Source organism: Callospermophilus lateralis, chromosome 13, assembly GCF_048772815.1.
Source record: "Callospermophilus lateralis isolate mCalLat2 chromosome 13, mCalLat2.hap1, whole genome shotgun sequence".
Taxonomy (NCBI): domain Eukaryota; kingdom Metazoa; phylum Chordata; class Mammalia; order Rodentia; family Sciuridae; genus Callospermophilus; species Callospermophilus lateralis.
Window position 1 is genome coordinate 61,638,905 of NC_135317.1, and position 14,131 is coordinate 61,653,035.

At 34.2% G+C, this 14,131-nt stretch overlaps 1 protein-coding gene and 1 non-coding gene across 2 annotated transcripts in view; one reads left to right on the forward strand and one right to left on the reverse strand.

Moving 5' to 3' along the window:
• Mia3 (MIA SH3 domain ER export factor 3) overlaps positions 1-14,131 on the reverse strand; it is a 50,706-nt gene that overhangs the window by 21,256 nt on the left and 15,319 nt on the right. The gene's annotated exons all lie outside the window — the stretch shown is intronic.
• Positions 11,231-11,337, forward strand: LOC143379769 (U6 spliceosomal RNA). Its single transcript, XR_013088547.1, has one exon. It is a non-coding gene; the product is annotated as a U6 spliceosomal RNA (small nuclear RNA).

Below are 14,131 nucleotides of genomic sequence, written 5' to 3' on the forward strand. Positions count from 1 at the left end.
GGACGTTTAACTTGGGGAGGGAATGAACATATGTGGATCTTTAAAAATCTGTCGTAGTCAAGTTGAATATAGTCTATTCAAAAGAACAAGAATAAGCAGGAAAGCACTGAAAAAGAAGAGCAATGAAGGGTACAGGGAGGACAGACTATATAATCAAATCATGTACCCTCGTCCAAGCCCAAAAATACATAGAGTTTGTGGGACAGAATAGAGACTCCAGAAACAGAACCAACTGCACTGGACATTTGGGGTACAATAAAAGTTAGTCTGGGGAAAATAGACTTTCTAATAAGTAGCGTTTGCAAATACCACATGGAAAATTATAAAATTGGATTTTTCTCTACTTATTCAAAAGATAAACTACAAATGGATAAGAAACCTGAATGTAAAAATAGAAAATAAACAAGTACTAGAAAATATTGGGTGAAATTTTCTATGTATTATGAGTGGGCAAAACCTGCCTCATTGAAAAAATCTTTCCTGGCTGTATCTAAACCTGCTACACACACACACACACACACACACACACACACACACACACCCATGCAGTTTGACAATGACAACCTGAGAAAAAATATTTGCAACATATTATTGTCCAAAGAATCATGTTCCTGAAATAATAAGAACATTATAAATAAAATGGCCAGCAAACCTATACAAAAATGGGCTGAAGAAATAAACAGATCTCAGGAAAGGAAATGCAAATAGCTATAACATATGGAAACATGCTCTGCTTAGCTCATAATGAACAAAATACAAATTAAACCACACCAAGATACCATTTCTCGCTTGCATTGGCAAGATCCAAACGTTTGACAACATACTCAGTAGGTGAGAGAATGTGGGGGAATACAAATTCTCAGACACTGCTGATAAGTATACAAAATGATACAAGCCTTATGGATGAGATTTGGCAACATCTCCCAAAACTGCTTATATATTTACCTATTAACTCAACAATCCCACTTTTTTTTTTTTTTTTTTTTAACTTTTTCAGTGCTGGGGAAGGGTACCTAGGGCAAGTGCTCTACTGCTGAGCTATAGTCCCCCAGCCCTAACTTCTAAATATACTGGGAATACAACAACAAATGTTTAAAACTTGTATTTACAAAACTATGTTATTCAAGCATTAATTATAATAACACAAGATAATCACAAAAGGCTGAAACAACCGTCATCAATAAAAGTTGTTGAATAAACCAAAGAAGAAAGAAAATAATTTTAAATACTGCTAAGAGCTGGTTTCCAGAATACATTTTTTTTAAAATGAAGTAGAGAAAAGTATTTATAGAACACTATTTGTATCTTAGAAAGTGAAAAAAGATGAATATATTTCTTATAGCTTTGAGGTAAAATTGACATGCAATAAATTACATGTATTTAAAGTGTGTAATTTGATAAATTTTAACATGAAATTATGAAATCACCATTATAATCAAGATAATATACACATCCTTTACTTCCAAAAATATTCTCATTCTCTAGGTAATTCTGCCCTTTGTCACCCTTCCTTCTTGCCCCCCACTTTCCCACTCCTCCAGCAAAATGTCTATCTTAATAGATTGCTTTGTATTCCTCAAGTTTTATGTGTATGGGATAATATATTGTATTTTCTATGGCTTCTCTTATTCAGCATAATTTGAGATTCATCTACATCAGTTTATCTATCATCTATTTTTATTGCTGAGTAGCATTTCATTATATGTACGTACCACAATTTGTCTATCATCTATTGATAGACATTTGGATTTTTTTTCCAGTTTGGGGCTTTTACAACTAAAATAGCCAAGAACACTGATATAAAATTCCTTCTATTACTATATAACTTATCTTTTCTTCGGAAAAGAATGGTTGGATATGACTGGTGTATGTTTACCTAATTTTTAAGAAGGTGATTCTACCACTTTATATCCCCACCAGCTGTGTACCCATCCAGTTCCTCCATCTCTTCTCCAACCACTCAGCACAATTGTCTTTAATATTAGCTATTTAATAAGTGTGTAGTGGTAACTCTTATGCTTTAAAATTGCATTTCCCTGATAATTATGTCAAGCATTTTTAATGTCTTTATTTACTATCTGTTTATCTTCTTTGATAAAGTGTTATTTTACAGGACTATATTTTTTCTTTCTAATGAGTTCTAAGAGTTCTTCATATATTCTTGATGCAAGTCTTTTATCAGATAAATGCTTTACAGTAATATCCTCCCAGCTTGTGTTTTGTGTATTTCATTCACTTCAAAGTGTATTTTGAATTACAGAGGTTTTAGTTTGATGAATCCCACATTGTCAAATCCTTTTTAATGCTTTTGTTGTCAAATTTAAGAAATCTTTGCCGAACCTAAGTTCAACAAAAATTTTTCTCTTATTTTTTTCCTAGAGGTTTTGTAGTTTTGAGTTTAATATTTAAGTCTGTGAGTTAATTCAGGTGTCTAATGCAAGGCATGGATCAATATTTTGCATATAAATATGCAGTAATTTCAGTACCATTTGCTGAAAACACTTTCCATTCTCTACTTGTCTTTCCATCTTTGTCAATGACTGTTGCCATATATATGTGTATCTATCTCTGAATTCTTGGCTCTGTTCCAATGTTTTGTCTGCGATCCTAATTACTGTAGCTTTAGAATAATTCTTTTCTTTTTTTCCTCTTCGTATGGTACTAGGGATTGAACACAGGACCTTGCATATGCTACGCACGTGCTCTACCACTGAGCTACATCCCCAGCCCTAGCTTAAGTCTTAAAGCCACGTATTCTAGGTCTGTTGCAATCAGCTTGTCATTTTCTACAAAACTCTGCTGGGATTTTGATTGGAATAATGTTGACTCTGGTGATTAAACTGGGATGAATGGACACCTTAGTCTTCTGACTCATAAATTAGGTATATCTCTCCATTTAGGTTCTCTTTAATTTCTATCAGCAATATTTTATAGTTTTTAATATATACATTTTAGTTTTTGCCATGTTTATGTTTAAATACTTCATATTTTTATTCTACTGTACATGGAAATCTTTAAAATTTCAATTTCTAATTATTCATTGTTAATATATAGAAAATATAATTGCTTTTAGATGTAAATTTTACCCATCAACCTTACAATAGCTTTTTTCTAGATCATACCAGATTTTATCTATATATGTTTATGTTATCTGAAAATAAAGAGAATTTTATTTCTTCCTTTCCAATCTGAGTGCATTTTATTTCTTTTTCTTGCCTTAGTATACTAGCTATTTCCTTACTGCACCCCAGTACAATGCTGAATAGATGTAATGAGAGTGGACATCTCTGTTTGGTTTTTGATCTTGGGGAAAAGTATTCAATTATCAACCATTAAGTATGAGGTAAGCTGCATTCTTTTCAGAGGATGTTTTAAGCTCCCTTCTATTCCTAGTTTGTTGTTTGTTTTTCTACATCAATAATCAATGTTGAGGGGCTGGGGTTGATACTCAGTGGTAGAGCACTTGCCTAGCATGTGTGAGGCAATGGGTTCGATTCTCAGCACCGCATATAAATAAGTGAATAAAATAAAATCAATCAACATCTAAAAATTTTTTTTAAAATAATAATCAGGGCTGATTTTTTTTTTTACATGTCGATGGGATTTATTGTCACCTACTTGTACATGCACACAAAATAACAATATAATTTGGCCAATATTACTCCCCAACATTTTCTACCTCTGCTATATTTCTTAAATGCTTGTTTTGTATCTCTTGAGCTGAACACAAAGATTGTGCTTTTAGGTACATCAATGTGGTAAATTTCATTGATTTTCAAATGTTAAATAAATTTTGGATTCTTGACATAAATCTCCATCATCAGTCTAGTTTTTGTCTATTATGTATTTTCCTTTTACATATTGTTGTATTTGACTTAAATTTTTGTTTAGAATTTCTGTACAGGTTCATTGGAGATCCCATGAGAGTTCTGTGGTTTTCTTTTCTTGTTATATCTTTGTCTTGGTTTAGTGTAGTGGTAACACTGGCTTCATAGGAGAAATATTTCCTTGCTTTAATATTCTACAAGGGTTTAGTATTACTAATACTATTAGGAATTAGTATCATTTCTTCCTTACAGGTTTAATTGGATCACCAATAAAGCTATCTGGGTCTTATATTTTTTTTCTTTGTAGAAAGGTTTTTACCTATACCTTCAATTTCTTTAATAGTCAACAAGGTTTATGAAGATGTCTGTTTTTCTTGAGTGAACTTTTGCAATTTGTGACTTAAATGAAATTTCTTCATTTCAACTAAATTGTCAAGTTAATTAACATAAACTGTTCATAATATCCCCATTATCAGTCTAGTATCTGTGGAATCTGTAGTTATATCCCTTTTCTCTGATTTCGGATATTGGTAATCTGTGTCTCCTCTTTTATTTCCCTCGCTAGATGTTGATCAATTTTATTCATCTTAAAGAACTAGCTTTGAGTTTCATGGATTTTCTCTTATTTTCCTTTTTTAAAATTTCACTGACTTATGGTCTTTATTATATCTTTTTTCTTGCTTACTTAGAGATTAACTTATTTTTCCTTTTCTAGTTTCTCATAGTAGGAACTAAAGTCAATGACTGGAGACTTCTTTTTTAATAAAGCTATCTGGGCCTGGTAGTGCTATAAATTTTCCAATAACCTTTAGTGACATTGCACAAATGGATATGTTGTTTTCAGTTTTATTCAACTCAAAATATGAATTTCTTCTCTGATTTATTTGACTCAAAAATTATTTAGCAGTGGGGGCTAAGGTTGTAGCTCAGTGGTAAAGTGCTTGCCTCACATGTGTGAGGCACTGGATTCGATCCCCAGCACCACATGAAAATAAATGTACTGTGTGTTCATCTACCAAAAAAAAAAAAAAAAAAAATATATATATATATATATATATATATATATATATATATATATATATATACACACATACATACATATATATATATATATCAGCCTGGCACTTAAGTTTCCAAATATTTGGGAATTTTCCATTATTGATTTCTCATTTTATTGTGTTCAGAGAATAAGCTTTGCCTGTCTTTGAATACTTTTATATTTACTGATAATTTTTTTTTTAAGATCCAGAATATAGTTTATCTTGGTAAATGTTACACATGCACTAAGAAGAATAGGTATTCAGCTCTTTTGGGGTTTTCTATAAATGTCAATTAATTTCAAATGGATGGATTGATTATGTCATTCATACTTTCTACAACCTTACTTTTATTTTTCGTTTTCTGCCAATTGCTGAGGAGAGGATATTGAAATCTCTAAATGTAATCCTATATTCATCATTTTCCTCTTAATTCTATCAATTTTTATACTTCATGTATTTTGAGGGTCTAATATTAAAAGTACAAGCATTTAGGCTTATTATATAATCTTGACTGACTCCTTTATCATTAGGAAATAACTTTCTTTAGTCCTGATGATATATTTTGCCCCACAACCTCTTTTGATTTAATGTAGCTACTCCAGATTTCCTTGACTAGTGTTTAACATGAGATACCTTTTTCCATCATTTTAATTTTGACTTCTTTGTGTCTTTCTATTTACAGTGTTATTCCCATAGACATCTATTTGGGTCTTGCTTCTTTAGGCAATATGACAATCTCTGTTTTTAACTGATGTATTTAGATACTTTCCACTTAATAGGATTACTGCTGTGCATAGGTGTAAGCTTAATATAATCTTCTATTTGTTCCTTCTGTTCTTTGTTCTTTTTCTTTTCTTTCTGTCTTCTTTTGCAGAAATACCACTATCGGTATTTTTAGTGACTCCTCTATTGGCTTATTAAGCTATAACTCTGTTTTCTAATCTTAGTGCTTCAGGGTTTAGAATATACATCTTTAATTTGTCACAATCTACCTTCAGATGATACTATAGTACTTCACATATTCAATAAGAACGTTACAATAGTTACTATCCTTCTGAGATTTATACTGTTGTCATGTATTTTACTTTACATGTTTTCTAAGTCCCATACTACACTGATATTTGTCTTTAAACAGTCAATGACTTTTTAAAATGTTCAAATAAGAAAAATTATTTTGAATATTTATGCACACAGTCACCATTTTCAGTGTTCTTTACTCCTTTATTCCATTATTTCCATCTGCTGTCTTGGTGCAAGTGTAGGGTGAATTCTTTCAGCTTGTATGTCAGTACAAGTCTTCATTTTAGAAAGATATTTCACTGGGCATGATATTATTGGCCAACATTATTGCTCTTCAAATATATTAAAGGTATCACTCCACTATATTCTCTTATGCCTAATTTCTGACAAGAAATCTGATGTCATCCTTAGTTCTTTTCTCTACATAAATGTCTTCTAACTGCTAAGATTGCTCTTTATCACTGGTTTTGAGCAATTTATTTATGATATAATATACCTTGATATAGCTTTATTCATGCTTTTTGTACTCTAGTTCCATTTAATATCTTGGATCTGCAGATGTACAGTTTTCACAAATTTTTTAAAATTTTTGGCCATCATTTCTTAAAATATTTTCCTGAATACCTCTTATCGCTCAACTTGAAACTGTCCCACAGCTCACTGATGCTCTGGTTCACTTTTCTTTAACAAAGAAATTTTCCCTGTGTTTCATTTGGGGTACTTCTGCTATGTCTTCAAGTTCACTAACAATTTCATCACAATGCTTATTCTGGCATTAATCCCATCCACTGTATTTATCATATATTTTCAACTCTAGAAGTCTGATTTTTTAAAATATATCTTCTATATCTCTATTTACCTTTTTAACACAAAATATAGTAGTAATAACTTTTAATACCATTACCTCATTCTAACATCTCCGCCAGTTCTCAGTTGGCTTTGATTGGATGATTCTTCTCCTCATCATTGTGGATTGTATTTTTCTTGCTTCTTTGCATGCCTGGTAAGCTTTGATTGGATGCCATACATTATGAATTACTCTTCTTAATATTTTGTATACAGTTAAGTTACTGGAAACAATTTGATTCTCTTGGGTCTGAATATTTGTTAGGTATGACATAAATTGTAACAGTCAGTCTGAGGTAACACCCTTCTGATTATTCTACCCAACTTCCTTAGATAGTTTTTTCCAGATGCTTTTCTGGTCCCTGTGTTAGGACCTGTTCCTTCTAATCACTTAAGATTGTTTCTCTGACTTGCTAAGCACACTTATGTGCTGATCAATACCCTGCTGAACACTCAGAGAGCCTTTCACAGATTTCCAGAATTGTCTCTCAATGTAGCAACCTTCTTTTGGTACTCCACCCTGTGAATTCTAGTCACTTTGGTTTTCCTGAAATCTCAGCACCATCTCTAAATTCATGGTATCCTCTGGTTCTGCCTGATTTCCCCCTTCTTTGTCATGGCTTGGGAATCTCTTAACATAGTAAAAGCTGGGACAACTAAAGAGCTCATAGCATTTGTTCCTTGTGTTTCCAGAATCATTCTTTGTTGCTTGATCTTCAAGGTTGCTTGATCTTCAAATTTTATCTGTTTGTGGGTTTTTTTTCATATTTATTTTAGTTATTTCAGTTGGGAAGGTGAAGCCAGTACCTATATAAAGCTATCATAGCTAGATGTAAAAATCATTTGATTTTCTTTTTCTTTTTATGGTGCTGGGGATTGAACACATGGCCTCATGTATGGTAGGCAAGTGCTCTACCACTGAGCTACATATCCCTTTTTTCTCATTTGCTTATTTTTTTAATAGCAGAATACATAATGAAATAAATTTTAAAAGTTAACTATAAAAGAGAGTAACATCAGGGTAGACAGAACTGGGACAAAAGCTAGAATTCTTTCAAAATCAGGCAGGAGAATCACAAGTTCAAAGCTAGCCTCAGCAACTTAGCAAGTCCCTACGCAACTTAGTGAGAACTATCTCTAAATAAAAAATAAAGAGGCTAGGTATGTGGTTCAGTGGATAGGAGCCCTGGGTTCAATCACCAGTACCAAAAAACAGAAACAACTTATTTTTACAAATTAACTTTGGCTCTACTAAATATTTATAAATAATTGTAAAATAAACAAAAAAATCTTAAAAAGTAACACCTAAATATTGAAAGCAAAAATGAAACAACCTGTGATATCAAGTTGGTGACAAACCACAGAAATGAATTATTTCAAACATACCTTAGTGGGATATAGCTTAAAGACAAGAGAATTTCATTTCATTTCAGGAATACATTCCTGAAAGTATTTTAAATAACATAAATATAGTCGTGTGTTGCTTAATGATGGGAATAAATTCTGAGAAACACATCTTAGGCAATTTCAGTGTGCAAACATCATTGAGTATACTTATACAAACCTAGAAAATACAGCCATTTCCACACGTAGGTATTCATATATGGTATATCATCGCTTTGGGGATAAAAACCTATAAGATATTATTATACTAAATACTGTAGACAATTGTAACATTGTAAATGTTTATATATCTAAACATATCAAAACACAGAAAATATATTAAAAATACTAGGTGACAAGAATTTTTTAGCTCCATTATTATGCACTAATGACCATTAAGTGGCATAAGACTGTAAACAATTATATTGATGTCATTGAAAACTGGAACTCCACCATCAGAGAAAGAAAACACAAATCTAAGATAGATGAAGTGAAGTAAAATCTCTTTAGCATCCTCAATTTTCATGGGAATTATCTAAATGACATGATGAAAAATCCCCACATATTTCTGAGCTTTGTTCACTAAAAAGGCTTACAAATGACAGTCAATTTGAGCAATAAGCAATCCTAGTACTTGGAATGTAGCCTCTAAATATCATTTCCTATTGAAAGGAACCAAAGTTCTTTTAGAGAAATAGTTCCCCTTCAAGGTCTGGACAGGAAATGTTTAAGATGAACTTGGAACATCTCATACTTCAAAAGCAAGGGAAATAGGTAACAATGACCACTAGGTGGTGGCAAAGGGTCCCAGGAGCCAAGATAAAGAGGCTTCTACAAGGCAAAAGGAGGACAAATTGAGCATCAGGTAAGAACAATTACTATTCCTAATTGGATTAAACACACCAAATATTTTTAAATGCATGACATCATATTGACTCTTCAATAAAAGTTAAAAAGATTTCAAGCCCCTTTGGGTATCATTTGATAAGCTAGAAGAATACCTTACTATTCTGAAAAGTGTTTAAATGAAGAAAAGGAATCAAATGTTTATCTCCTGCCTTAACTATACAAATCAAATATCTGTGTAAAGAATAATCAATCATAGCCAGGCGCCGTGGCACACACTTGTAATCCCGGTAGCTCGGGAGGCTGAGGAGGTAGGATAGCAAGTTCAAAGTCAGCCTCAGCAAAAGGGAATTGCTAAGCAACTCAGTGAGACACTGTATATAAATAAAATACAAAATAGGGCTGGGGATATGGCTCACTAGCCAAGTGCCCCTGAGTTTAATCCCCAGTACCAAAAAAAAAAAAAAAAGAAGAATCAATCAAATTTTTATTTGTGTAGGCATCCCAGCCTTTAAATGAAGAAAGAAAAATCCCAGCAACTCAGACCATCGCTATTTTGCAACCTGTAATATATTAGCAAATCTCACCAACGTCACTGTTGACTAGTAGTCAACATCAAAGGAGAGGACATGCATATGTCAATGCAATATTTCCTATTAAGTTTTCATAAGAAACAGAATTGAACCTAAACCTGACTACCAATTTCCAAGAAATATAAAGCAACAGAGAGAGGCTGAGGTTGTTAGCTCAGCACTTGCCTAGAATGCATGGAGCCCAAGGTTCAATCCCTAGCACCACAAAAAAAAAAAAAAAAAAAAAAGGCAATAGAGAAAACAGGTTAAATTGTTGTACCAGGGGGATGTCATTTATTCACCAAAACTACAATATATCCTAGAAGTCCCACAAACATATTTTTTTCAATTATTGCAAAAAGTTACAACAAAAGGAGAAATCAATAGATAGTAACTTATATGAGACTTGTTCTCCCGCTGAAAGCAACCAGAAAGTTGGAATATATATATATATATATATATATTTTTTTTTTTTTTTTTTGTACCAGGGATTGAACTCAGGAGCACTTGATCACTGAGCCACATCCCCAGTCTCAGCCCCATTTTGTATTTTATTTAGAGACAGGGTCTCACTGAGTTACTTAGCACCTCACTTTTGCTAAGGCTGGCTTTGAAATCGTGATCCTCTGTCTCAGCCTCCCGAGCCACTAGGATTAAGGCATGTGCCACCATGCCCAGTCAAAATATATTTTTAAAGAGCTATTTTTCAGATAGAAAGCCACAAGGGACATGCAACTGTCACCCCTAAGAGCAGGAGAACAAATAGGTGAGCATTCTACCTTGAGGCGCCCTCTAGACCTCAGTTTGGGAAGGGGAACCCAAATGGGGCCTAACAGTCTCGCTGAGGAGAAAGAGACCAGAGTTCCAGGAGATTAAGCAGCCAAAAATATGTAGAGAAAACTACCAGAAAGATGGGAGCCACAAAGAAAAAGAGTTCCAGAAATCTGCATGGAGGTGGTCTTCAGTTTGGGGCTACATTCTAAGCAGTACCTGCGAGGGCCAAGAACAACTATAAGCTAACCAATCCCACAGTTGGCACTGAGTTGGGAGGAGTCTGGATTCCAGCTAGCCAGAGAGAGTTGACATACAAAAACAGTATGGTCAACAAGCTCATGAAGAAGTATTTGATCCAGGCATGATGGCATATGTCTGTAATCCCAGCAACTCAGAAGGTTGAGGTAGGAGGATCCCAAGTTTGAGGCTGACAACTTATCAAGAGCCTAAGCAAGTTAGTGAGACCCTATCTCAAAAGAAAAAAAAAAAAGTTCACTCAATATCATTAATTATCAGGAAATAAACTCACAAAGACATACCCACTAGAATGGCCCAAGTGCTAGTGAAGATGAAGTCAAGTGGAAGTCTCCTAAATTGTTGGTGGAAGTATAAAATGATTGTGGTCATTTTTTAGCATGGCTTGACAGTATCACATAAGATAAAAACATACATTAAACGTAGGAGGCAATTGCACTCCTAGATATGAGTCCACTTATAGGGGCATATATATGAAATAGTACTGTAGGAAAAATGAATCTATAGTTTAAAAAAAAAAAAAAGTTATCAGTGATTGCCTGGAACAGGTGGTAAAGAAACTCACTGGGAAGGATCCCAAGGAAACCCCTTTTCTAGTGGAAAAAACTGTTCTATATCTTGATTATGGTAGTTTTTACATGGGTATCTACATTTGTTAAAACAGAGTGTGATTGCTTTGGCAGCACATATACTAAAATTGGGACAATACAGAAAAAATTAGCATGGTCCCTGAGCAAGGATGAGACCCACATTTGTGAAGCATTCCATAATTTTGTGGAACCAACCCTTCAACAGATGAATGGATTAAGAAACTGTGGTACATATACAAAATGGAATGTTACTTATAGCATTAAAAGAGAAAAAAATTATGGCATCTGCGGGTGAATGGGAATATCAGGCTAAGGGAAGTAAGCCAATCCCCAAAACCAGAAGCTGTATGTTCTCTCTGAAAGTGGATGCTGACCCATAATGGGGGTGAGGTGGGTGGCAAGGGGCATGGAAAGAATGGAGGAACTTTGATTGGGCAAAGGGGAGGTAGGACAGGCAAGAGGGCATAGGGATAGGAAAGATGGTGGAATGAGATGAACCTCATTACCGGAGGTACATGTAGGACCACTACACGTGTTGTGTACAACTAGGAAAAGTTTTGTTCCATTTATGTACAATGAATCGAAATGCATTCTGCTATCATGTATAACCAATTAGAACAAATTAAAAAAAAAAAACTCACTGATATTGGCTATCAAGGAATTACTGTTAAGTTGGGTGATGGCCCGTGGGTTCATTATACTATTCTCTATGCTTTTCTTTAAAGCTTTTCTAATTAAATTTATTTTTTAATTAGTACATAGAAATAAACATTATAATTATTGAAGTAGGTAACATGACATTTTGATGCATGTATACACTACCTCCTCAAACATCATTTCTCTATGGTAAAACTTTCACAATCTTTTCTTCTAGTATTCTGAAATGTACAGTATGTTATGGTTACCTATAGTCCCCTACTATTCTCTCTGCTCTTATTTGAAAGTTTCCATGATAAAAATACTAAAAATAATTTTTAAATTAAGATATAACTTCAAATATTTAAGGGATTTCTATGTAGAAAAGAATTCAATTTTATAGAGGAAATCATGTGGAGGAAAATTTGGAGTCAATACAAGGATGAACTAGACAACAGAAGAACATATAGCCTTGTAAGAGAGTGACTCATGCTAGGAAATACTGGTGTACAGGCCTCATAACTACTCGTCAGGGCCACAGTAAAGAAAATTACAGCAATGAGTGAGAAACTAGACTAACAGCCTTCCAAGGTTTCTTCTAACACTAAGATTCTAATAAGATTCCATTGATCAATGAATCTGATTGGTGCACATCTCCCAAACACATCAGAGCCTATTACTCTCCAGTCCTATCAGATATCATACTACTTGTTTGAGATTTTACATTGACTTGTTCATAATTTTTGCATATATTTGTTAAGTCCTTTTCTTAAGGCTTTCAAAAATCACAATCATGCCTTACACCTGTTAGACTCTTTTAGTCCTCGCATAATGTCCTGTACATACTGGGCCATCAAAATGCCTTTTTGAAGGCTCCTTTCAAATCAGTCTCGTAACATTGTGCCTCTTCTTTGCCACTCATGTCAATGTCTTACCTATCACCGCAAAATCACTGACCATACCTGCACCACATTCGTGTACCCAGACCTAGACCTAGAGGGCGGCTCTGTGCATACCTAAAAATATGAATAAAGAAATCCTTCCCATATCGTGAGGCTGTAAAATTTCCAAGTGATGTTGATTCATTCTGATAATCAAATTATGACTGTGGAAGACTGCTTTAATCACTGGAAATATCATTATTCTAACTGCCTGGCTTGTACATACTCCTTACCCAGGTGGCTGCCACCACCATGAACAAACATGGAGCCAACTGAAAAATGATTCATTTCTCCCCATCACATCTTTTCCACCCTGGTGGTCTTTCCTCCCCAGGTATTCATTGTCTTTATACCACCTCTGACTGCCTACATGAGAATTAGGGGGTGCGTGGGGGTAAAACCCTACAAAATGCCAGACACCTCACCAGACACTTTACCTTGTCAAATCATTTAATTCTTATGATTGGAGTAAGCATTATCTACATTTTTCAGATGGGGAATCTGATATTCAAAAGTTTAGTTATTTGCCCAAACTTCTAAATGATAACCTTGGGATTTGAAACCAGATCTACCTGGCTTCAAAATCTATACATTTTACAAGGAAAACAACAACATCATTTTTCTTACACAAGTCTTGAAATAACACAACCTACAGGAAACAACTTCAGTTGAGAAGGATTACTGTCACAATGGCCCTAGGACCATCTTATCCTCCAATCTCTAAAAGCTTTCTCATTCCTATAATTAAACTCTAAAAGTCCAATATCAACAAATACCATGAGGGGGAGGTAAGTCCTAAAATGCTTAGATAAGCTTCTAGACAGATTAAATGTCTTGTTTGGATCATGATTTTCTTTAGAAAGGTCAGCCTTAAGTGACTCTTTCTAAGAAACAGATCTAACCTAATTCCTTTCATTCTTAAAACTTTCTAAGGATCCCCACTATTAATGGTCTAATGCTACTTTGGCTCATGACTTCCTTTAAGATTTGCTGGCCTCTCCAACAGACCATCCCCCTCCAACTTCACACTTTATACAACACCAACTATTCACATTCTCCTGGCCTCCCCAAATATCCTTTTCTTCATGTTTCCATTTCTCTGAACACATTTCTTCTGACTGCCAGCTTCCCCCACCGTCCTCCACCCCAGCCTGTCTAATCAACAACAAACCACATGTCACACTCCTGTTTGCCCTTTGCCTGTGCTTCAAACACATCTCAAGTACTTTCTGACCTTATTGATCACCCTTCCAACCATAATAAAGGCATTTATGGACAATAATGTTCTACCATCAAATAAATACCTCTCTTTCTGCCATTATCTTACTGTGTTTCAAGTGAATGCTGTTATCTCCCTGCCAGAATGAAAGGTTCTGAGGGGAAGAACCAAGTTTTTACAGG